We start from the raw sequence: 23,729 nt of genomic DNA, 5'->3' as shown, positions 1-23,729 counted from the left end.
GGAATGAAGAAAGGAACTGAACATAAAGTTCTTGGTCCCTTTAAAAGGGAAAAATTACTGAAATTCCATCTTTCTGTGCAGAAAGTGGGAGGAGGTGATCATAATGCCTCTCTTCAGCTTTCCCAGTGTGGGATCCAGCAGGCAGCTGGGCTGGCAATCAGCTGATAGCCCAGAATGGGGCAGGGACAGCTAAGAGTGAAGCAGCACAAGTTAATGTCCTAGTCCTACTCTGTGTCATGCTAATTACATGCAGTGTACATATGTGTGTGTGTATATATATAGGGGTGATCTCAGTATGTCCCTGGGGCTGTTTCCCTTGTGTTCATGTCATGGCTGACCAACTGTGGGTTGCTTTTTCAGCCTCCTAATCTGTGCTTGCTAAAAATCCAGTTTTAATCAGACATTGACCTATTCAACTAGTAATTTTAAGCATGGATGAGGAGCCATTAATGTAACTTCAAACCTAAACACGAAACTTGGTGTTTCAATACTTCCCCTGGGATTGAAACATCCTATTGTGGAATGTTCACAGCTTGAAGTCTTTTTTGTTACTTCTATAGAGGTACCTGCTGTGCTCAAAAGGAGAGATTTTGTCCTGCCTTTCCCATATACTGCTTGTCAAACCTGTTCCTGAGCTGCCCTGAGTTTCTAACCTGGCACAGAGTTCTCCAGGTATTGTTGGGTTGGTTTTCTCCTGTTGCTGTAATGAGTTAGACTTGCTCAGCAGTGGGTGTGATAAGGGGAGAAACCACTGGGGGTTCCTGCAGCTCTTTGGTTACTCCATGGTCCAGAGAGCACCTGTGGGTTTTCCTTCAGAGGTGCTGTTTCATCCTGGGGTCACTTTTAGGCTGCAGGCATCTCCCCAACTTTCGGGGCACGTCTGGATTGTTGTGGGCTTCACATGTGGACGAGGAGAACCGAAGCAGCAAAAAACCTGAGGTCTCCTAAAAACTTGAGGAGCAGCAGCAGAGGCCCTGAGGAATGGAGACTACTCAACTTAATTTACTATTGCTCCCTCTCTTTAGAGAGCTATGGTGTCACCTGAGCGTGTGATGAGCTCTCTGAATCTCTCCAGTAAGGAAACAGGATCTTAAATATCTGCATTTGGGTTGTGCTTAGGTCTGAGGAGGGCTGTGAGCTGAGCTGGCTGTTTGAAAGAGCACTAAAGAGTCTGTTAATGATTGAATAATCCCATGTAGTAAGGGGGGAATGTGGAGCAAATCATCATTGCTGTGCAGGTTGGGAGCAGCGAGTGCTCCAGCAGCTCTGTTATCCTTTCTTCAAAAGGAAGTGAAGAACTGAAGCAGCTCATCTTCAGATGTGAATCAAAGGGATCTTGCAAGAAAATTCCTTAGACTAGAGGGGATTATTAAAAAAAAAAATTATTATTACTATTCTTATTTTTTTAAAGTATGACTGCATGATGGTCTGGGTTGAGATTGAGACCTGGAGTGTGAACTTGGCCATGTCTGACAGCAAATGCCATTTAGTATGACTTTAAACTTAGGAAGGCTTTATCCCTCTTCCCAGAGGTACTGGGAGTGGTGATATTTCTTGTGCAGATGATGGAAGGATATTAACTGTGTGATTCATGTAACCCATAAAGGGATCCTTGGAAAATAAGAAAATAATACAAAATATGAGCAAAGTGCAATGTGATAATGGTAATAGAGAGTGTGTGAGCTGCATACTGTGTGCTTCAGAGGGGGGTATGAGGTGAGTGAGTGCTGTGTAGAGGCACTTGGGGCAGATCATGATCTGAGTCTTCCTCAAAGCCTTTTTCCATAAGATAGTGAGAGTTCAAAATCCCACTTTTAAGTATTTTTCATAACTCTGTGTTTAGTCAAAGTGGATGCTCTGTTTTGACCCTTCTCTGTGACCTCAGGGCACCCAGCCCCTTACTGGGTGCTGCTGTGGGTTACCCTCTGCTCTTGCTGGGAAAAGGGAAAACTCCATTTCTTTGCAATAAAAAAAGAGTAAAAAGCAGATGTTTCATATTAAGATATGTGCTTGTGTTTCCCTGAGCCACACTCTCTCCTTCTTCCAGACCACTGTTCCTTGCACAGGATCTGCAGCTGCTGCAGGGGGAAAGGTTAAATCATCTCAAAGTGAAAAGTAAAATACTCCTTGGGTGGGCTTTCCCTGTTTGAGTATCAGGCTCTGGAAGCTGTACCAGGCAGGTCAGGGATTGGGAGCAGAGGCTCACGTTGAAAGGATAAATTAGAGTTCTCTTCATGAGCGTCCTCAGCTGAGCTGTCACATCTCTGTGCTCCCAGGCTGAGGTGTCACCAAACCACATCACATGGAATGATTGCTGCTGGAAGCATGCAGTGCAGCTCCATGCTGGGAGTACCTCAGGAATAGTCAGGGAAAACATATGAAATTTAATTTAGGATAAGCAGGCCTCTGTTCCTGATGAGTTAAAAGATTTAAAGAATCTCATTCCATGATATTCCTGTGTTGCAAGTAGACTCTACCTGAAGTTGCCTTCATGTTTTCTCTGAATTTTTTATTCTTGTATTATTTGTGGTGCTGTTCTGTTCCCTTTGATCACAAAGATGGTTAGCATCAGTTTTGAAGCCTTCAATATTTTGGTGTTAATGAAGTGTAGGCCCCTGTTTGGTGTTAGGGACAGGCAGCTTACTGGGAATATCAAACCTTCATGTGCTGGGGTGACATTAGGTAACTCCAAAAAATATTTGCTGTTTTCCTCTTGTAAATACAGAATTGAGATCTAGACCTGTTTGCAGCATTTCCTTGCTGTGTTGGAGGTATGCAGGCTGCTCATGAGTTAAGGGAATTGGGAGAGAGATGTCAAATGGTTTTGTAAGCCACAGGTTTGTATAATTTTATTTTTTTACCTTGGTGTGAGCTGATAAAGGCTGTTCTGAGCAGTGCCCAAGTACAGTGTGGGATAAAGGCTGACTCTCTTCAGCTGAACAGAATGAATGTAGATAGCAGCTTTGGGGTGCATTCAGGCAGGAATTTGCAAATTACTGAGTTCAAGCAGGAGCTTTGCTTCAAGTGCAGTCATGAAGGCATTCATCTTTCTGTCCAGCTCTTCCTCAGGCATGGAATGTGTTTGGTTTTGACAAAAAGGCAGCAAAATCTACTCAACAATGTATGACTTTTCCCCTTTTGACCCTGCTACATTTCATGTTTTGAGGGCAGACAGCCTTAATGTGTCATTGAGGTCCTTTCTGCTTCACTGCTGCTCTGCTGGTTTTGATATCTGGTGATAATCAGCAGATGATGTCACTGATTTATTCACAGCAAAATGCTGTTTATTGAGTCTGTGCAGTCAAAGTTGATGTCTCTTGGAGGGGTTGTTTAGACCTGTCTGACACTCAAGGGTCAGCAGGGGGGTGAGTCAGGTCACAAAACCTTCAGGGGTGCATGTGGCAGGACAGTCCACTGCTGCTGCCATGAGGTCTAGAGAGGGTTAAATGGAGCTGCCAGGAGGTGAGCTCAGATGTTGTTCAGGTAGCCAGGGACTGCTGTAGCTACAAGAACTTTGTGTGAGTCTGGAGAAGAACTGGACACACTCACCAAGAGGCTGCACTGAGTGGTCTTGGTAGAGCTGCAGGATGGCCTGAGTTGGAAGGGACCCACAAGGACCAGCCAAGTCCAGCTCCTCACCTTGCACAGGACAACCCTAGCAATCACACCCAGAACACTCAGGTGCCCAAGCTGACTTGGGGAGGCCCAGAAATATAAACCACTGGAGGTGGGAAAATGCATAGTGTTCTTACTCTCTTCCTTCCCTTCCCAAACACGTGTGTGTGGGTGCTCTTCCAACCTGGAGGTCAAGTAGCTGTGCCCTGTTCTTTGGTTCACCTCTTTACCTCTTGGAGGATGTGACATGAGGTCTTGAATGGGATCATCAAATCCAACTCCTGGTGCTGCACAGACACCCCAGCAATCCCACCCTGTGCCTGAGAGTGCTGTACAAAAGGTCCTTGAGCTCTGGCAGTCTTGGGGCTGTGACCCTTCCCTGGGGAGCCTGGGCAGTGCTCAGCACCCTCTGGGGAAGAACCTATTCCTAATATCCAACCTAACCCTCCCCTGACACAGCTCCAGCTTCATCTGTTTCAAGGTTTATGCTGAAGCTGTCTGGCAGAGTTGAGGTGTCCTGAAGAGGCTTTACCACACAGCAGAAATGATCTGCAGAGACCTTGTATTTTTCCATATGAGTGTGGAATGCTTTGGTTGAGAGTCTGCTCTTGTGAACCCCCACTGATCCAGGACTGATGGGTTGCTTTTCAGATAAATCATTTGTTTTTGGAGAATTACACATCCTGGGCACTGCTAAGCTAGGTTCTCATAGCCTGAGCTCAACACAAGGGCTGGAGCATTATGTTGGCTCTTGAGGTTGTGTTCCATCATCTGAAGCTGGTGGGAACAGTTGTACCTTTTCTGCTGTGCTCGATGGTGTCAACACTGGAATAGGGCAGTGTCCATTAGGTTGGAATTTGAATATTGTTCTTCTGCTTTAATTTGGGAAGAGTTGTACACCTCAAGCCTAAAGATGAGAAGCTTTTTCAAAGTACTACCCAGAGTTTTGTGCTGCTAACTGGTAATAAAATAATAATGAGCCCAAGTACGAAAGATGCAAAAGCTGTCTGTGTACCAGCTTCCTGAGAGAACTGTGGAGAAGAGGATCTGTAGAGTCACTTTCCCTGCTGTGGCAGGAGCCATGTCCTCCTTGGGGAGCCAAAAAGGGGCTGTGCTGTACCCCCACCTTGGCAGCACTATGCCACAGAAGTCACTCCTCCTGGTTCAGGCTGGCAAATATTTCCCTGGTCCCAGGAGGAGATGGAAGACCTGGTTGTGTACTCTAGTAGCAAATGCTGGCTTTTCACACCGTGCCCTCAAGGATGTTAGTTTTTACTCTGGAGCTGAAACCAACTTCTCATCTGCTCCTTGCTTTGAAAAGTAATGTGGAAAACAACCAGCAAGGCTCAAAGCTTCTGGTGGAGCCCTGTTCTCTCACACTGACAGCTCAAAGAGTTTTTGGGGTCTTTGTGGATTCTCCAGCCGGTGTGGTGGTGTTTCTGTGATTCTGTGATATTCAGATAATGGTTTAGGTTGAATGAGCCCTCAAAGCTCATCTCATTCTGACCCCTACCATGGGCAGGGACACCTTCCACTAGACCAGAGCCCTGTCCAACCTGGCCTTGAGTACTTCTGGGGATGGAGAGTCCGCAGTCTGTCTGTTCCAGTGCCTCACCTGGAAGAAGTAAAGAACTTCTTCCTCAAGTGGCCTTTGAGGTGTGACCAGCATGCTCCTTGTTGGCCATATGCTGGGAAGAGACCACTTTGCTGTGGTTCTGTTGACTGATGCAGGGGGTCTTGTCCTGAATACAGGTGTGCGGGACCCCTGCCCAGCTCCACACCCCTGAATCTTCATGTCCTCTTGCCTTTGGCACTCTGGAAAATAAGTAACTCTTCTTGCTGAAGTGCCTGGTACAAAGCAAAACATCCTCGTGGAAGGATCCTGCATGGCTGTAAAACATCCAGGTCTGTTCAGCTCCAGGTGTGTGTCTCTGGTCCTGAGGCCTCTCTGGAGCTGTCCATGCTAGGACAGGTCACAGGAAATGGGATCAGTGTCTGAAGATGCTAATTAAGTGCAAAAAGGGTTGATTATTTCTCAAGAGCTAGAAAGGATCCCACTTGCCAGTCATAGTTTCAGATTTTCTCTTTTGTTGTCATTCTTCATTCTGCCTTATTCTTCCCTTCAGCCAGGGACGTGGTCCCTGGATTCTCCATAACATCAGGCTTTGGACATCAAGGCTGGAGCTTGTTACCATCATAAACTGGTGCTCTAACAGGGCTGTCCACATATTCTCACTTGCTAAACGTTGCCAGAGGTGCCTTTCTGCTCCATGCTATGCTTACAGCTAAAGGAGGTTCCTGGCCATGTTTAACATGAGCAGGATTTCTGGATGTGTGGCCAGGGAAAGGATGGAGACCAAGCTCTGCATTTTCAACCTCAAGATGAGGTTCTCTCAAGATGCTGGAGTCACATCTGTGTGAACGTGTGAGTCCTGTTTGCTGTGCTTCACGTCAAAAGGTCTGTTAAAAAAATGTCTTGAATGAGGTGGGGATGGGTTTTGTCACTTGGCCTTGCCAGTAGGAAGTGGCAGAGTCTGAGTGGCACGGGGATTTTCCCACGTTACACTTTGATCCTCTGTAACGTGCTGGTCGTCTTGTTCTTTGAGCAGAACATGAATAATGCCTAACCCCTGGTTCAAACCTGAACCTTAGGATGGCATGAGATGATTTATTTACCTTTATTCCTAAAGTGAATCATTGTACCATGGAGTGTATTATAAATAGAGTAAATAGAGTCTTCTGTTTCGCTTCCTTGTTTGGAGTCACCACCAAACATTGGGATTGGTGTAAGGAAACTGAGTAAGTTTCTGGCCAATGGACACATCTGGAATTTTTATGCACAGCTTTTGGTTTTCTGAATTTAAGTAGGGCATGTTCCAAGTGGCAAGACAGCAGAGCCGAAAGGATGTTCAGCATTTCAATATGGGGACTGTCATGTTAATGGGATGCTCCAGTTTTTTGCCCAGGAGTAGATGACAAGGGACTAAATGAAACTGCAATGTCTGTTTTCCTGTGAATAGGTGCTTGTGTTTTCCCTTTCTTTTAGGTCTTGGTTGGTTTGGTACAAGTTTGGCTGGTTCTTCCTTGCTGCAGCCTCTGACCTGGTCAAATAACTTGGCACTGCTTCAGTATCAAGTAGAACAAAAGTTGGCCTTAAATGCTTCACAGTAAATTTTATATTGAGGGCTCCATTCACCTCCCTAATACCTTTTCATTTGAGAGGAGTGAGTGTCCCTGCTTGCACACTGGTGTAGTGGCATGTGTTCCTCACAATGGTGGTTGGCTTCATTCTGAAGCTGGTGCTGGATAATTGCAGAGGAGGATTAATTAATGACAGCTGTTGGGAGCTCATGAGGACTTTCAAAGTCTGCTACAACCCCACTGAGCAATCCTCCAGGCTTCTGGAGGACAGAAGCCATGAACAACATCAGAAGGGCACGGGTGTGACTTGGACTGCACTGACCACAAGCTCCTGAAAGGACAGGGCAGAGGTGGACACCAAATTCCCACGAGCTTCAGTCACAGTGGTGTCACTCAACAGCACAGCCACAGTGGCTTTGGTCTGTCTTGCACTTCATCTTGGAGAAAGCAAAAACACCCTCTGTTTTAAGATATTAATATGGACCTTTACTGTTCCATTGGTGTAACAGCTGGAAAAACAAGAATAAAACTGCTAACCTAGCTTGGAGTACTCATTGGGGTGCTGGTTGCTTGTAGCCTGTGTAAGGGAATCTCCTGTGGTGTTTCAGAAGGATCTTCTTTAGATGACAGTCAGAACTTAAAGTTGCTTTTTAAGATTTTCGTTTTTCTTAGAGGTCTCTATGTGTTTTCTTCCAAAGAGCATTACATGCCCAAGTTTTGAGTGCAGAACAGAACAGGCTGTCTCTGGTTGCTCTGGGCAGAGTTACCCAGAAATAGTTTCATTTTGGTTTGGCTTCCCCACCTGTCTTACAGTGCACTTACAGACACCTTCAGAAATTGCTGCTTGGACCCTGTGCTCTGGAGGGTGTTTTTTGAGGAAGAAAGTCAGAAACAAACAAAAAAAACCCTTGTGCTTCCTTCTGACCAAAGTGCCTGGAGCAGGGCAGGAGATGGGGCCAGCCCAGGCACACTGCGTCAGGGGAGTTCAGGTTTGGGAACCTGTTTCCCAAGGTGGGGAAACACAGTTTACCAAAAACCAAACCTCCAATTACTGAAGAGACAGAAAGATGTATTTTTTAAGAACACACTGTCTTCTGAAGTTCACATTATTTATTGCATGGAAAGCTATGAGTTTGCCCTGACATAGGGTGAAGAGAATTATTTTCCTATGAGCAGTGGGGTTTGGCTCTGTTTCATCCCCATACTTGGATGCTGCCATATCCAGCTGAAACCAAACAATGCCTTTTTTGTTTTTAAGCAGAATACAGTAAGATTGGAAGTCAGTGGTGTCAGCTGTTGTATGGAGACTTCCTAAAATGTGTTTTCTTCCTTACCAGGTTTGGTACAGATATGAGTGCCTGGCTGCCCTGCTGCTCCCGTGCCCCAGCTCTCCCTGCCCTGTGATTTTGGATAACAAGCCTAAGAAGTGAATTACACATCAGCTGGTGAGTCTCACATGCCTTTGATGCTCTGGAGTGTCTTAGCTTGGAGCTCAAATAGTCCTTCCTAAAAAAACAAACTGTCCCCTGTATTTGATAAGAGGCACCTCCGTTGTGGAGAACTGAGGCTGTTCAACCTGGAGAAGGGAAGGTTGCATGGACCCCTCAGAGAATATTCCAGGTTCTGAAGGGGCTCCAGGGAAGCTGGAGAGAGACTGTTCATCCAGACCAAGACAAGAGAGAATGACTTCAAACTAAAAGAGGGGAAATTTAGGTTAAATACAAAGTAAGAAATTGTTCCCTGTGAGGGTGGTGAGGCCCTGGCACAGGGTCCCAGAGCAGCTGTGGCTGCCCCATCCCTGGAAGTGTCCAAGGCCAGGACAGGACCTGGAGCAGCCTGGGCTAGTGGACAGTGTCCCTGCTCATGGCAGGGGGTGGAACAAGCTCATCTTGAAGTTCCCATCCAACCCAAACCATTCTTTCATTCTCTATATAAGGCAAGACACTAAAAATCCAGTATCATGTCTGGATTATCAATAAAATGCCTGCCAAGCCAATGGAAGGATGCTTAGAGACCCAAATGTAAGTTGTTTAATTCTTATTCCTTATTTCCATTTTGGTTTTTTTTCCTCTCAGTTTTGTCAGCATGTTTCATCTGAAGTAACTTATCTGGGAACTTACAATCCTGGTTTCCTTTCCCTGGCATTATTTTTAGAAAGACAAGTGTAGAGCTGAGAAGTAGGTAGCTGCAGGGTTGCTTGTCAGTGACTAACAAGGAAATTGGGCAGGATTAAAGGCAGGGAGAGTCCAGGGTCTCTTGTGGTGAACTCAGAGCAGAGTTGTTGTGTTGTTGTATAAGTGTGTTTGTGTGACAAATAAAGTAAGGGCCAGGTTGTCTAATCTGTAACAGCTCACCTATGGAATGAGCAGAAAACTCAAAACTGAAGTTGTTGGGGAAATTTTCCTCTCCAGAAATCAAATGGAATAGTATTTGTAGGTGAGAGTGTTGGACTGATTCCAATGGGGGTAGAGCCTTTGATTTAATGAAAATAAACCAGCGAGTGTTCTGGTTTGGTGAGGGTGGTGATCTTTAGGGAGTGCAGGTCCCTGCTTGGCACAAGGGGTTTCTGGGGTGTACATAAAGGCTGAAACTGGCACCAGAGTTCCCTTTCTGAACTTCTGAAAAAGCATTTATGTAGTGATAAACAATTTTTTTTTCTGTGCAGACAAAGTGATCCTGATTAAGTCATTGGGATGTTTTGTTTGGGGCCATAGTTGTGCAGCATCCTTCGGGAATGTTGTTTCTATTTTTGGCCAAAGTGATGCAACAAAACAAATTCTTTTAAAATTGTAATTTCCATTTAGAATTTTCTCTGTAGAAAGTTTCATGAGCTCTTGCCTTTTGGTAATTTCAGCTGGGGGCGGGGGGGGGGGGGCATGGTGGATGGGCCACAGTTTCATTTTCTCAGCAGCTTCCAGCCTGGAGGAGAAATCTGGTTCCAATTTTGCTCAATATTGTATCTCAGATGATTTTTGCAGCTTCATTCCCTAAAACCAATTTGTCTATTTTTGGTGACAGTAGTAGGAGTGTCATTAATTGTTGAGAAGTGTTTCGTTTGAGCAGTTCAGGGTGGTGCAGTACAGTGCTTTAATATCTTCTATGAGCCCAGCAGAGGCTGTGTCATCTGCCTGGGCCTTCTTTCACTTTTTTTTTTTTACCTCAAAGAGAAGCCCCTGCAGTCTAAAGTTTGCAGTTGTGATATTGTGGAGGGTTTCTTTTGGAGCTGAAGTCATTGGCTTGTTTTTCTGTATCCTGCCTGTAAGATGTCTGGGATCTTGGGAAGTTTTTTGCCTCAGATACGCCTATTTCCCAAGGTTTGAGTTCCTAGCATGCTTTTTTTCACTTGGGTGAAGCTTGTTTCCTGTTCCTGCCTCCTTTAATCTTTCTGTATATTTTAATTTAATATTTAAAGACACATGTGAGTGAGGAGCTGGCTCTTGGCACTGCCTTAGTGACCTCAGTGTGCTCAGTCAGCCACATCCAGCTTGAGGAATTTGGCCTTAGGTGCAAATTTTTTTCCCTGGATGGCATAAATGAACAAGAACAACAGCAGCTGCAGCCTCAAGCTGATGTCCAAAATCAGGGATACAGCTGTGAGGGCCATAGGTGACTCCTCTGTACCCTGCTTGCATCCTGAGAGCAGCCCTGGGAATGTGGGGAAGCCTAAATTTCTTTTTGTACATGGAGCTTTCTAGTTGTATTAGTCATCCATCAGGCTTCTGGATTATTTAAGTGCTTGAGCACTCCTCAAAAAACAGCAATATCTATTTGTAGAAAGGTACATCGTGTGAAGTGCAATTCCAGTATGTTAGAGCTGCCTGCTGGAGATGTTCTTGGGAATTTTGCCCTTCCAGTTGTGGGACTTCAGGAGCTGGAGAGCCCCCATCAAAGCTCTGAAATCTTAAAGGCTTCTGGTTGGTCTTGTGGATGTGGATGGTGATGCATTAGAGCTCTTCTCAACTTCTCCCACGAAATCACTCCTCCTGTTCAGCTCAGTGCAGCCTCAGCTGGTCTGTGTTGGTCTCCAGACCCTGAGAAAACCTGAGGAGAGGGTGATCCGCAGCATTAAGAGGAAATATTCTTCCATTAGGCACAGGAAAACTGACTCAAACAGTGAAAGACCAAAACCCTCCTGTCTAACTCTTGAACTTGTTCTGTCTTGAACTGAGTCTGAAAGTGCCTAAAGCTGAAATCTCCATTTTTAAGCTGTAATTCATCTGTCTATGCTGTTGGCAGAAAATCTTTAGGACAGTTGCTAGCTGGAAAGTTAATTCCAATACAGCACAATTATATCCTCATAAACTTAGAGAAAACTCAAATCTTGATGGGTTTTGTAATGCGTGTGAGTTGACTTCATTGTTTTCCAACCCAGAAATTAAACATGAGGTTTCATGTAAGCTTTTGAGATTCACAGACTGGCAAAACACTTGTCCTTGCTTATGCAGTCTGGCTTTTATGTAACTCATTATTTTTGCTCAAATGTTGCAGATAGTCGGTTTCCTCTAGCAACAGCCACCAGATGTTTCACTGAACAAGACTTAATTCTTTAAAATTGACCTGTGAGAAATGTGTGAAGGCGAACAGGGAGGCGGAACAATTGTGTGCCAGTGTGATTTCCATTTCCTTGCTAAAACCCCACTGCAAGCCTTGCAGTTTGGCTCCAGCAAGGAGGGATCCTGATTTTTTTGTGGTACACTGAGGCCTTGTCTGTGGTTTTCAGTGTTTCTATAAATGTGGTGTTGGGAGCTGGGGGATGGGATCAAGCTGTCTTAAAACTGTTAGAGTTACTTGGGCAATTAGCTCTATATGGATTAAATCTGTTTAATGGATATGCCACCGTGGGAATCCTGCTGTCTGTAGGTCTTCTGAGATCAGTCATGTGCTTTGCTAGACTATTTCATATTTCCATGGGAAATCAACTCCTACCTCAGTTTTCCAGCTGGGGGAAGAGAGTGACCCAGTGAGGTGTGTGGTCCTGGTGGTCACTGCAAGAAGTTCCCAGCAGCTTTTGTGTCTGAAACATCCCAATTCTGGGGGTTTGTCCTGTCCATCCAGGACCACTTTGTGTGGGAGAAGATTGCACAGGGATTCTTTGCTGGGGGTGAGTTATCTGCAGCCTGGATTTTTGGGTCTGTTGTTTTATTGTCCAGGTCTGCAGAGACTACATAAATCAAGGCAGAGCTGTGCCATTTCCCTTCCCCACAAGGATATCTTGCTCCCATTTTGCTGCTTCTTGTGCAGTTTGGGCACGGATGTGTGCATGGGACAGATGATCTTCAAGAGGAAATTTACTGGTCTGTAACTGGGGGTACTGGTGATAGCTCTGTACCTGAGAAATAAGGATTGAGTAGAGAAGTTCAGCTCTGCAGATATTGTCAAGATTCTGGAGATAAAAGTATCTCAAGGCCAGCTTGGATGGGACTTGGAGCACTCTGGGCTAGTGGAAGGTGTCCCTGCCCATGGCAGGGGGATGGAACTGGGGGAGCTTTAAGGTTACTTCCCAACCTATCCAGTCTGGGATTCAGCTGACAGCCGGCCCTGCAGTTCTGGAGTTGACTCACTGAGAGGTCAAACAAGCACCAGAGCAGGTGAAAAGGAGGGGCTTGAGGGTGTTTGGTGGATGGAGCACCAGGCAGGTGCCTTTTGGGGTAGCTGGATGTTAGCTGGGGTACCTGTCTGATGTGTCTGTACCAGGCATGCCTGTTTGGTAACCTGGGGGCTGTTCAGCTCTTCAGTCAGAATTATCCCATCCCAGAATTACAGAATCAATTAGATTGGAAAACACCTTTAAGATGAAGTCCAACTTTTGACCAGTCATCACCTTTTGAACTAGAACACAACACTGGGTCCCACCATCAGTTGTTTCTTGAACACCTCCAGTGATAGGGACTCCACCACCTCCCTGAGCAGCCCATTCTGATGCTTCATAACTCCTCCTGAGAAGAAATTCCTCCTGATGTCCAACCTGAACCTCCCCTGGCACAGACTGAGGCCGTGTCTCCTCATCCTCACCCAATGAGGCACCTAAAGCCTGGCTTTGCCTCCCACTCTCCTTCCTCATTGTAACCACACCAGCGTGGGGCTCTCTGCTCATGGAGCTGCCCTGTCCCTCCCAGCAGTGTGGGAGGTGTGACCCTGACCTGTGGCTGCCACTGCTGGGAGGATCCACTGGGCTGGAATTGCCTTGGTTTTGCCCAATTTCAGCTTTTAGCCTGTCTCAGCCTGGCTGCTGAGCTACCAATGCTCTGCTCATGGTTTGTTCCATCCCTGGAATGGGCTGGAGGAGCCTGAGCTGCTCTGTTTCAGGCCAGTGGGATGCTGTGGGGCATTTTGAGGGTTCACCTGAAGGCAGCTGCTGGTAAGTGCTTGTAGACAGGATAGAAGATGTTGCTGTGATAAACTTATTTTTATCTGGGAAGGTTTCCTTGCTGCTCATGTCCTTTGGAGGAGCAAACACTTAATTGTTTTAATTCTAAGGATTTGGAGCTTTTTCCAATCACCTCAACCCTGGCAGAGGGTTGGAATGAGATGAGCTTGGAGGGCCCTTCTCACCCAAACCATTCCATGATTCCACAAGTGTGTGGATTGCTGTGCATATGGAGCTTTGACTCACACCCAGACTCTGTGCTTGTGCTGTTGTAAACAGAGTTGAGAAGGCTGCTTTTGAGCTGTGCTGGAGGCTTGGTCTCACTGATTGCTTTCCTGGCAAAAAAAAAAAAAAAAACCCACAACCAGGAAAACTAAAGCTTCATTGCTAAGTTTTGTACCTGATGACCACCTAGATCAGGTGTAAGATTCTTTTTGTATATGTGTGTGAAAATTGTCATACAGTACCACTGACCTTTCCTTAGAACAAACCCCACTGCTAACATGCACCTGTCACAGTAATCCAGGGAATAATCCCTGGAAAATACTATAAAATCATATTAATCCTTTCATTTTCTCAGCATGCAGGTGTGCAAGAGGTATCAGAGGATACTTGGGCATCTTGACTTGCATGTGGTAGTGTTTCAGGGGACATCAGAAGAGCTTGGCTCCTGGAAGTGGCATCTCCTGTTCCCTGTCAGATATCCTTTGGTGGTCCCAGGTTGTGCTGTGGAAGAGATCAGCTGCAGACAGGCACTGTCCAGCCTCCTTCCTGGCCAGCTGGCAGGTGATGTGATTTCTACAGGCAAATACATGGTTGTTGTGATCATCTCTTCCTCAAGCAGCAGCAGAGGTTTGCAGGGCTGTAGATCTCTTCAGGGAGTGCAGGTAATGAAGCCAGATCCCTTGGGGACATTCTGGTATTTCATAGATGTGGTCAAGCAATGATCCATCACAAACAAGGGGTTGATTATATTTAGGTAGGTTGTTTCCTTTTCCATGTGCAGCTTCTCCTTGTCTTGAGATGCAGCCTGGGAGGAATGATGGCCAGACCAGCATGGTTGAGAGTTTTCTTTCCATTTTAATGTTGCTCTCAGGTGCTGGGAGGTCTAATTTTTAACATTTCAACAGTTTCATTCTCACTAAACCTTCTTCTCCAGGTAAATGAGAATCAAATCTGGGCAGTTTCTGTGATAAAACAGCATTCTTCCAATTCTTGCTGTCTTGCCTATCAATGGAAATAGAAAATGGGTTAAAAAGACTTTTCTGATGCAGATGTTTAAGTTGGCCACGGTGAAATTGTATCAAGTTTTGGTTTTTCTGGGGTGCCATCTCTGAGGACATGGAGCTGCTCCATGTGAAGAAGGATGGTGGTTGACCTCAAATGAGCTCTGAAGGTCACAGGTCCAAGAAGGGATGAGCTGCCTCTCATGGCCCAAGCTGTGGGGCACTGTTCCCTGAGCTGTGGGAACAGGAGGCTGCACAGATTCACCCAGAGCAGGGTGAGTTCAGTCAGCTGGGGAAAGCCAGTCCAGCATTGATGATATTGCAGGTTCTGAGATGGTTTTGAAGTCCTTCCCTCCAACACAGAGCATCACTGTGCTCTCCCCGTGCTCCCAGGGGCTTGGCTGCCTGGTGTTTGTGCATCACACCTCCACTGTCATGGCATCAGCTTCTCAGGAATAATCTGAAATGCCCTTGTGCCACCTGCCTGCGTTCATGATCTGACTGAGAAGACTCAGCTAGAAATAGCCTGAATTTTCTTCCGCATGTGGTGATTCAAAAGGGTATTTTGTGGCTGAGCACAGAGCCATTTTTGGGTTTCAAACCACAAAAGCAGTGTTTGAAAAAGTGCCTGAAGTACTGGGCTGTTGTCTAGAGATGTGATCAAGAGGTGCTGTCTTTCCTTGTGGAAGAGCTGCCTTGTAGGCAGAAGAATTGGGCTTGTTTTTCCAGCTTTCTCAAGGTCATGTTGTTGGCATGGGAGGGGGAACCGGTGCTGTAATGGAGTGATTACTCTTGGAAATGCAGTTTAAGATAGCACCTAAAGGGGATCTGTGGTTGAGAGAGGCAGGGTTCCAGCAAAGGATTCTTAGAGCTCAGCCTGTATTTAAGTGAAGATTTGGTGGTGGGGGAGGATTTAGACGGGAGATTTGTGCCTCTCAGAGGGCAAAGAGGCTTGGTAGCAACCGGCTTCTCCCGTGGTTTGGAGGCAAGTCCTGCATGGGACAGCCCCCCATGTCTTGTTTTAGATGATGGTTTTAAAGCTGATAGGGTAGGAAAAGGTGTTGTGTCTCTGCTCAGTGAGGTTACTGCCTGTGAAATAAGTGCTGGGGTTCAGTGTGAAGAAATGTGCCAGCTGTGATTAGTCCAGGGCCATGCAGTGCAGGATAAAGGCATGCTATCATCAGGATGTGCTTCCCTTAGCTGTAGATCTCTGTGAGTACCTGTGTGGCATCTCTGCTTTGTTTTAAAAGTAAACTTAACTCTGAAGTCCAGATGAGTGTGAGAGGTAGAATAAACAGCTTTCTCCTCCAGCTCCAGAACTTGTTCTGATCATCACTCCTTGTTCAGTGTTTTCTTTCAGGCTTCTTTTTTCCCATTGCTCATTCAGGGAATCCATAAGGTGTTCTATAATCTCTTTGCACCAAACTGTTCCTATATCACAGCTTTGGTTCTTGAAGAACCTTTACACTTCTCTCTGCAGTGTCATTAATTTTCAAGTCATTCTTGGATGAGAAATGTAGTTTCATGTAGCTTCAGACACTTCCTATAGCTTCTGCTGCTGGAGTGAGTGAATTCAAGGATGTCATAGGAAATGTGGTTTCAGTTTCTGGATGATCCAGTATCTAATAAGTTCTGAAGTTCTTTTTCTGTGAACAGGGATAAGCAACTCCATTCCCATGTGGATTCCTTTGTGTTGTGCTGCACAGCTGAGCTGGTACTTCATTATTTTCCTCACTGAGAGAATATGTGTGGATAGGTCTCCTCTGATTTTATCATAATGGTGGAGAAATTCAGGGTCTTTGAATTCATTGTTAAGAGGGATTGATGCCAGCTCTATGTTGTGGTCAGGAGGCTGGTGGGAGGGGATGGCATGCAGAGGGACCTGGAGAGGTGGGACTGTGGGAAACTGATGGAGCTCAACAAGGCCAAGTGCAGTGTCCTGCCCCTGGGCCAGGGCCATCCCAAGCACAAACACAGGCTGGGGGGAAAAGGATTGAGCACAGTCCTGGCAGCCCCAAACCCCAGTGCCCTGCAGCTTGGGCAGCAGGGCAGGGGGGAAATCTGCCCCACTCAGGTGAGACCCCACCTGCAGAGCTGCCTCCAGCTCAGGGGTCCCAGCCAAGAAAGGACATGGAGCTGCTGGAATAATTCCAAAGGAGGCCATGGAGATGCTCTAAGGGCTGGAGCCAGGCTGGGAGAGGAGGGATCCAGGGAGATTTTGGGGCCCCAACCAGTGCCTAAAGGGGATCCAGGAGAGCTGGAAAGGGACTTGGTGGAATGGCTTCCCACTGCCAGAGGGCAGGGTTAGATTTGATATTGGAAGAAATTCTTCTGTCTGAGGATGGGGAGACCCTGGCACAGGTTTTTCAGAGCAGCTGTGGTTACCCCATCCCTGGAAGTGTCCAAGGCTGGGCTGGATGGGCTTTGAAGCAACCTGGGCTAGTGGGAAGTGTTAACTGCCCATGGCAGGGGGTGGAACAAGCTGAGCTTCCAACCCAAACCAGCCTATAAACACAGGAAAGGGCTGGAAACTTCTGAAACAGGAGTCTCAACATATAAATCTAATGCCTTGAGGAATGCAACAAAATCCTTCTTTTTGTTAACCACAAGCCTTCACTCTTGTCCATACTAGCGGGTATTTATAGTTTTAGCGGTGTGTGCCTTGTCTTTCCTTCCTAATGGATTGCTGGACCACAAGTGGGTGGAAGATTTGTTTGTTTTGGCACAATATTCCCTTTAGATAGGCACGTCTGGAGTTCAGAGCACACCGAGCTGGGCCGTGAACTGTGCAAAGTCCTTAACAGGAGGGAAAGGAGAGAAGCAGGAAGAGTTGTCATGTAAAATTACCTCTCTGAAACTGAACCATCCCTTCAGTTTATTTCCCTGCTGCCTTACAGGCTGCTTCCTCGAGCTGACGTTGCTCCATGGGATGCACCGTGAGCCTGAACGTTTGTGTCAGCACTGCCTGTTCCTGCCACCTGCCCTCCCTGGGTGTGCTGTGGGTTGGTAATCCAGCATCCCTCCTCCAGGGCATGCAGGAGCTCCCTCTGGCATAGATTGTAATGGCTGTAACCAAAACAGCAAGGTGACCTCAGAGAGGGAGCTCAGGTGTTCACTTGCTGTTGAAGTGCCTGTGATTGACCTGTCAGATAAGCATCAGGCAGTGACACCGTGCTGAGGTGCACATAAAGGGTTATCAGTGTCAGTGACAGCAGCTGACATGAATTAAATCCACTGCCATGACCTTAACACAGCAGCATTTCCAAAATTCAGCTTTATAATGAAAATAAATGTGCTGTTGAAGCTGGATATGGCTTTGGAGTTATTGCTTGTGACTTGAAAAATCATGGCTTGTGGAATATCCTGGGTTAGAAGGGACCCACAGGGATTATCAAGTCCAGCAGCTGGCCCTGCACAGGACACCCCAATAATCCCATGTCCCTGAGGGCATTGTCCAAACACTCCTTGGGCTGTGGCAGCCCTGGGGCCAAAACCATTCCCTGGGGAACCTGTTCAGTGCCTGACCACCCTCTAGGGGAAGAATTTTTTCCTAATATCCAACCTAACCCAACCCTACCACAGCTCCATGGTATTTTTCTCACCATGCAGGGATTTTGGGGATTGTAGATGTCCTTGTAGGCATGAACACCCTCTTGGGCACATTGTCCATCACCCAGTGCAAAGGCAGGTGATGTCTGACCACCCCTGTATGTTCAGAAGGGATAGTGATGTCCTAACCAGGCTGATCCTTCACAAATTTAAATTTGTCCTTTTACTGTGAGCTTGAGGGGGGAAATTTGATGACCTTGGAGATGCCCATGTGAGAGTTGGATGGGTTTTGGCAAGAAGATGCCTCTGAAACTTCTCCAGACTGTCACTGTGAGAAACCAGAATGTGTTTGTTGCCATCTCTGGTGCTGCACATGCCACCCAGACGTGTTCTGGTGTGTACAATGGTTTTACAGGAGTGCCAGTGCAGAGACTCCATCTCTACTGATGCTGCTCCACCTGGAGCTCATGGACCTCATCTTGGCATCATTCTACAAAGAAGCTGCACCTGTGAAAGCACAGGTAGAAGAATAACAGGTGTGGGATGGTGCTTCCTAGCACACCTGGAAGGAGCTAAAATACCCATCCAGTGTGGGAAGACTTCTAAGGAGCTGACAGCTTCAAATTTGAGGAAGAATAAAACCAGAAAACCGACCAACAGCACAAACCTTCAAGTATTATGATTTTTTTTAAAGCCATGTGGCTGCTCCTGGAGTGTTGGTGGCTCCTGCTTGGCTTCCCCCTGCGGGCAGGTGCCATGGGCCACTTCTTTGCCAGATTGAGGAAGGAGCTCAGCACAAACATTTCATTTCTGTGAACAAATGCAACTGTTTGTCTGTGTATTTTGGGGTTACAGTGCCTAATTGCCCTACTGAGGAAGTGCAGGTTTTTATGGAGCTGATGGTGTTTGTGTGGGTGTAGCCACCAGCACAGAATTAGACCAGTAACCATGACTGGACCTTGCACTGGGGAGGAGGCAGCTCAACTGCCAGCAAACAGAGTGACCTTTGCTTCATTTAGAAATAAATGAAGAAAAATAAATTGTAAGAAATGAAAATTTAAAAGGCAAGAGATGGGATCTGAACATCTTCTGGGCTGCCTGCAAGGGGGTGTTTTGCTTGGTCTGGATGTAATTCCTTGCACCTTTCAGTTGCATAGGTAATCCAGATCCTTCTGACAGCTGAGATGCCTCATCAGGACACAGAGCTGGGAGATCTGGGAATTACAGGGAGTCTTATCAGAGAGGAAGGAAATGATGGCTCTTTATGTGCCATAAGGATGCTGCCTTGTGGGATAGGTGGGTTTTGGGGTGGGACAGCTTGTTTTGGGGCTGCAGTGTTGACATCATGGAGTTTTTATAATCCCATACCAGGAAGGTGATTGCTGTAGAAGATTTCAGGCTTTGAGTGTAACAGTGCCTTAAATATAAAATTCTGGCAGTTTTTAATGGACATTATCTATCCCAATAAAAACCTTCCTCTCCCAAAACAGATGTGGCAAGTAATCAGGGTGCTGGCAGCAGCATTGGGTTGCTTAGGCTGAAGCATTGATTTATTAAGTCCAAATTAGCAGGGTTTATTACTTAGGGGTTGTGGTTCTTACCTTTCCATCTCCCCTGTGCTCTAAGCCTCATAAGCAGGTGAATGGTTAATCCACCCCCATCTGACAGCAATTCACCTCCACAAAAGCAGCCCATTGAAGGCTGGGGCAGATTTCTCTCCCTGTGTATGTTTCAGGTACATAGTTTCCTCTTCAAGACATGGTTTAATTGCAAACAAAATATGTAGATGATGTCAGTCAAATTCCTGCCAAATGTCTCATTCTATGAAGAGGCAGCGTGGTCTGCTCCTCTCTCCTTGACTGCTGGAAAAGGCAGTATCTTGACAAAAGAGAAGGTAAAGTTCAGGCATTAAAGGGAAAAAACATGTCCATTAAATCATGGACTATCAGGTTTTCTTGTGTTTTCCCTTAATACTCTCCCTCTCTCTCCTGGTGGCATCACCATTACTGTTTTTTTATGAAGTGCTGCTGTTCCAGCTCTTACATCACCATGTTTCCAGTTTATTCCCCAGCTCTTACAAGGAGTTTCTAGTGATGAGAGCCTTGAATGAAGTCTGTTGGGCACTGTCAAGAGTCTGTGGGATGGAATGACACAGACTTGGCAGAGTTCTCTTCTCCATTTGCTGTGGGGCATTTGAGCTTTGCCTGCCAGGCCAGGTCTTAAAGTTCATCTGCAGAGTGTACTTGAGACTTCTACCCACTCCACTGTTCTTGGGCATGTTCCCTTCTTATCTTTTCATCCTCTCTTTTTATGAGGCTGTGTGGTGGTGAAGAACAGCAGCTTGAGTTACTGTGGGGTCATCCTTGGAATCACAGAAGGACACGGATGCACGGTCTCCTACAGCCACAGGAGCTTTGGCTGGTGGCTGCTGTTCATCCCTGCAGGACACACCTGAGCCAGGCTGAATTGTGCCCAATTTGTGGTGCATTTGGCACTTGGTGACTAAATCATCTCACTAAATTAGGTACTTGCATGAAAATCCCTTTCTGAAGCCACTTACTTCTGGTGCACCCTCGTAACTTCGTTCCTGTTGCATGGAAGTGGAATCTTCTCCAAGGCTTTGCTGCTCTGTGGTGCACACCTGGACACTGAGAGAGCCCTTGCAGCATGTTTAGAGCTCAGTGCTGTGAGAGTCCAGATGTTTTGCTGCCTCCTGAGCCACCAGGTACAAACACTGAGCACCAGGAGGCTGATCCTGAGTCTAACCAGTGGTGTCTGAAGATCATTTTAGGAGCTGGTGAGAGATGTAGCAGAAGTTTGGTGTCGTTTTGAGCTGAGGCAGCAAAGAGACCGTTCTGCTTGCTTGTCCTCAGCTTTTGGAAGTGCTCTAGGTATTGGTGGGACAGAGAGGGGACAACCTGTTCCCATCAGGTAACCACAAGCCAAGCCTGGGAACCTGGGGCTTTCTTAAGTTGGAACACAAAGACCCTGCATCTGAATCCCACCTCACTGCTGTTCTGTTAGGACAGTTTTTATGGATACTGGATAGCACTTGACAGGAATGTGTCCTTCCATAGGGGAAACACATACCTGTTGGGTGTTGGATTAACTCTGGACAGGGCCAGAAGGCTCTCAGCACCTCAGGGCTCCCTGTTATCCCAAGCTGGGTTCCACCAGCACAGCTTCTACCCATCCTTGCCATTCAGTTTTATTTGACCCATCTCCTCAACTTCACAAGGACTTGTCTTCTGGTGAGAGGCTTTTCCCCACCCCACACACACTGTGAAAGCTGCCTTGGCTCTAAACTTGATATTTGCATTCCTTTCTGAAGGAGAAGAAAGCACTTCATGGTTTGGAGGCTACCAAGGCTTTTGGGGGTGGGGGGAAGTTGTGTTTGGCTGCCAAGTTCACCAGTCCTTTCAGGCTGTCTGAGCCTGTCTGCAGTTTATCCTCTGTGCTGCTTTTCCTTGCCAGACAGAGTGCAGATAAAACAGTCGTAGATGATTGAGGTGCATCTGTGTTAAATTAGGCTGTAAATCTGTAAAAGTGATGTTGCTGCCAGTGATCCAAGGCTGCTCCAGAGCCTAAGCTCCTGTGGTGGTCTTGTCGAGGACTTTGATACCATTAACTGCAAACTACATCCATCAACCACCATGGATGCACCTGAATCCATGTGCTGTGGATTATTCCTTGATGATGGATGCACATGGTTGTCTAGAAGTCATCTTTGCCCTTTTCTTCTTTAAGAAGAAAGGAAGGGGATGGTATAGGGACATCTGCACCTCTCTTTTTGCTGTTAAACAACCTGGTATTTTAAGAGGAAAAATAAACCTACATGTTTATGATGCCTGGATGTCAGAGAAGGGAAGAGAACTTCTGCAGGGTCTGTTGTAGAGCTTTTGCTGCTGGCAGGTTTTTCCTCATTTCCTCTGTAGCATCCCCATAAATACATATTTCTGCTGAAACCTGATCTTTTGTGGCCTTACACAGCCTGTTTTGCCAGCAGAGATGGTATCCTGACCACCAGGCTCTTTGAGAAGCTGTTCCAAGATTGGACTTGATGATCTTGGAGATCTTTTCTGACCTTAGTGATTCTAAACACTGGATGGTAAAGGTGGGGTCAGTTGCTGTACTGTCAGGAGGTAGATCCCAAAAGTGCTGTGGGTGTGAGTCCCCTCCAGGCAGGGACAGCAGGACCCCTGGGATGCAGGGAATGCTGCCCTGGGGCTGGTGGGGGGTATGGACTGAGCACCTGCAGGGATCACAGGGATGTGAGTCTCAGTCTGCTCAAGCCTCACAAGATACAGAGGCACTGATCTGGCAGTTGCACTTCAGCTTTTACTCTATCCAGCCTAAAAAAAACCCCAAAATATGTAGAGCTCAGGTTTCATTAGGGGATTTTTTCATTTTATTCCAGCATTCAGCTGTTTCTTTAGCTGTTCCAGCGTAACCTCCCTCTTCATAGGCAGCACTAACTCTCCTTTTCTGACAGATTATGGTCTCTAGTCCTTTTTACATCTGTAGGAATGTGCATCCCTGTGTGCTGGCACACGTTTGGCTGGGACTGAGTTCGGGGAGAGAAGTCGATGAATTGATCTCACATCACACAATCCACTTCCCTGGAAAATGCTCTATGCTTTGTTTTGACTCTGCTTTGTTTTGACTCTGCTCATGTGGAAGAACTGAATTTCCAACTAAATTAGTTTTTCCCTTGGAAACATTCCTGGCTTTCGTGCTGAGCTTCTGTAGAGAGGATTGGGAGCAAAGTTCAGGAATGAACTTAGAGAATGGGTGTTTGGATCACTCTCAGTGAAACAATCAACTGAGATCACTTGGAAAAGTAACTTGCCAATGTATTTAGTTAGGGATTATACAATTAATGTGTTTTAGCATGTTCAAAAGGCCTTCAAGGAAAAGAGCACTTGGAAGTTCGCTTCGCTCGGCTGGAAAAAGGCACGAGTTCGTTTGGCTTCATCCCTGTTTGTAAAAACTGTAATTGGAGGATGCAAACTTGACAGTCCTGGGCATCCATGAGTAGTGAATGAGTGTAGTGATCCACAGTTGTCCATCCTTCTCCCTTCCCAGCAATATAGACTTAAATATTATTTGTGTGCCTCCTTATTTTCCTTCTGTGAAGCACTGAGCAAAACTAACTGCACAAGCTGAAGATTAAATTGTTGGGTCAAATGATTCAACAGAAGCAATTCATAATGTTTAAAAGGCATCTGCAGCCTCCAAGGCTGGGAAGAATCTCCCAAGTGAGGGGCATCTGATGTGCACCTGCTTGCTGTAGTTGGCAGCCAGCTTTGTCACTGCTGTTCCCAGCTCTAAATTGCAACAGAGAATTTTGACCTACTTTTTCAGTTTTTCTGTTGTTTTGCACAACATTGAGGACACTGAAACCAGGTCAGCGTAGTGCTGGTTGGGGAAGCACAGATAAATGCTGATCTCTGTGTAGAGGTGCTGCTGGGGTACAGCGAGGGAGTTGGAATACATCCAGTGGAAGATTCTTGAAGTAACCAGAAAGTTCTTGAATGGGAGATGAAAAGGCAAAAAAAACCCTTTTCAACCTTATGGATTCTGTGATTCTAAGATAGGATGTTTGGTAATCTGTTCATTTGTCTCCTCAGGAGCAGGGCAAATCTCAGAACTCTTTATTAGAACAGGAGTAAGTAACAGGAAGGCTGCAGAAGAAGAAAATTTTGTTGTGGCCAGTTGGAAGGACAGAAGCAGGATAAGAAATGCAATGTCATGAAAGCAGGGAGACAAAAGCAGTGGGATGAGAAGGCTTTAAGGGATGTGAAGCCTGTGGAGATGTGTCCATGCAGAAG

General features: G+C 46.2%; 1 protein-coding gene across 1 annotated transcript in view; it reads left to right on the top strand.

Moving 5' to 3' along the window:
* Positions 1 to 23,729, top strand: part of CSNK1G1 (casein kinase 1 gamma 1) — a 91,157-nt gene that overhangs the window by 9,677 nt on the left and 57,751 nt on the right. Inside the window, exon 2 of the mRNA XM_084213642.1 lies at positions 8,094 to 8,201. The gene's annotated coding sequence lies outside the window, so the exon portion shown is untranslated. The remainder of the gene's footprint in view (positions 1 to 8,093; positions 8,202 to 23,729) is intronic.

Source organism: Fringilla coelebs (assembly GCF_963513975.1).
Source record: "Fringilla coelebs genome assembly, chromosome: 12".
NCBI classification, from domain to species: domain Eukaryota; kingdom Metazoa; phylum Chordata; class Aves; order Passeriformes; family Fringillidae; genus Fringilla; species Fringilla coelebs.
Note: the sequence above shows the minus strand (reverse complement) of the source record. Positions and strands in the feature narration are given on the sequence as shown.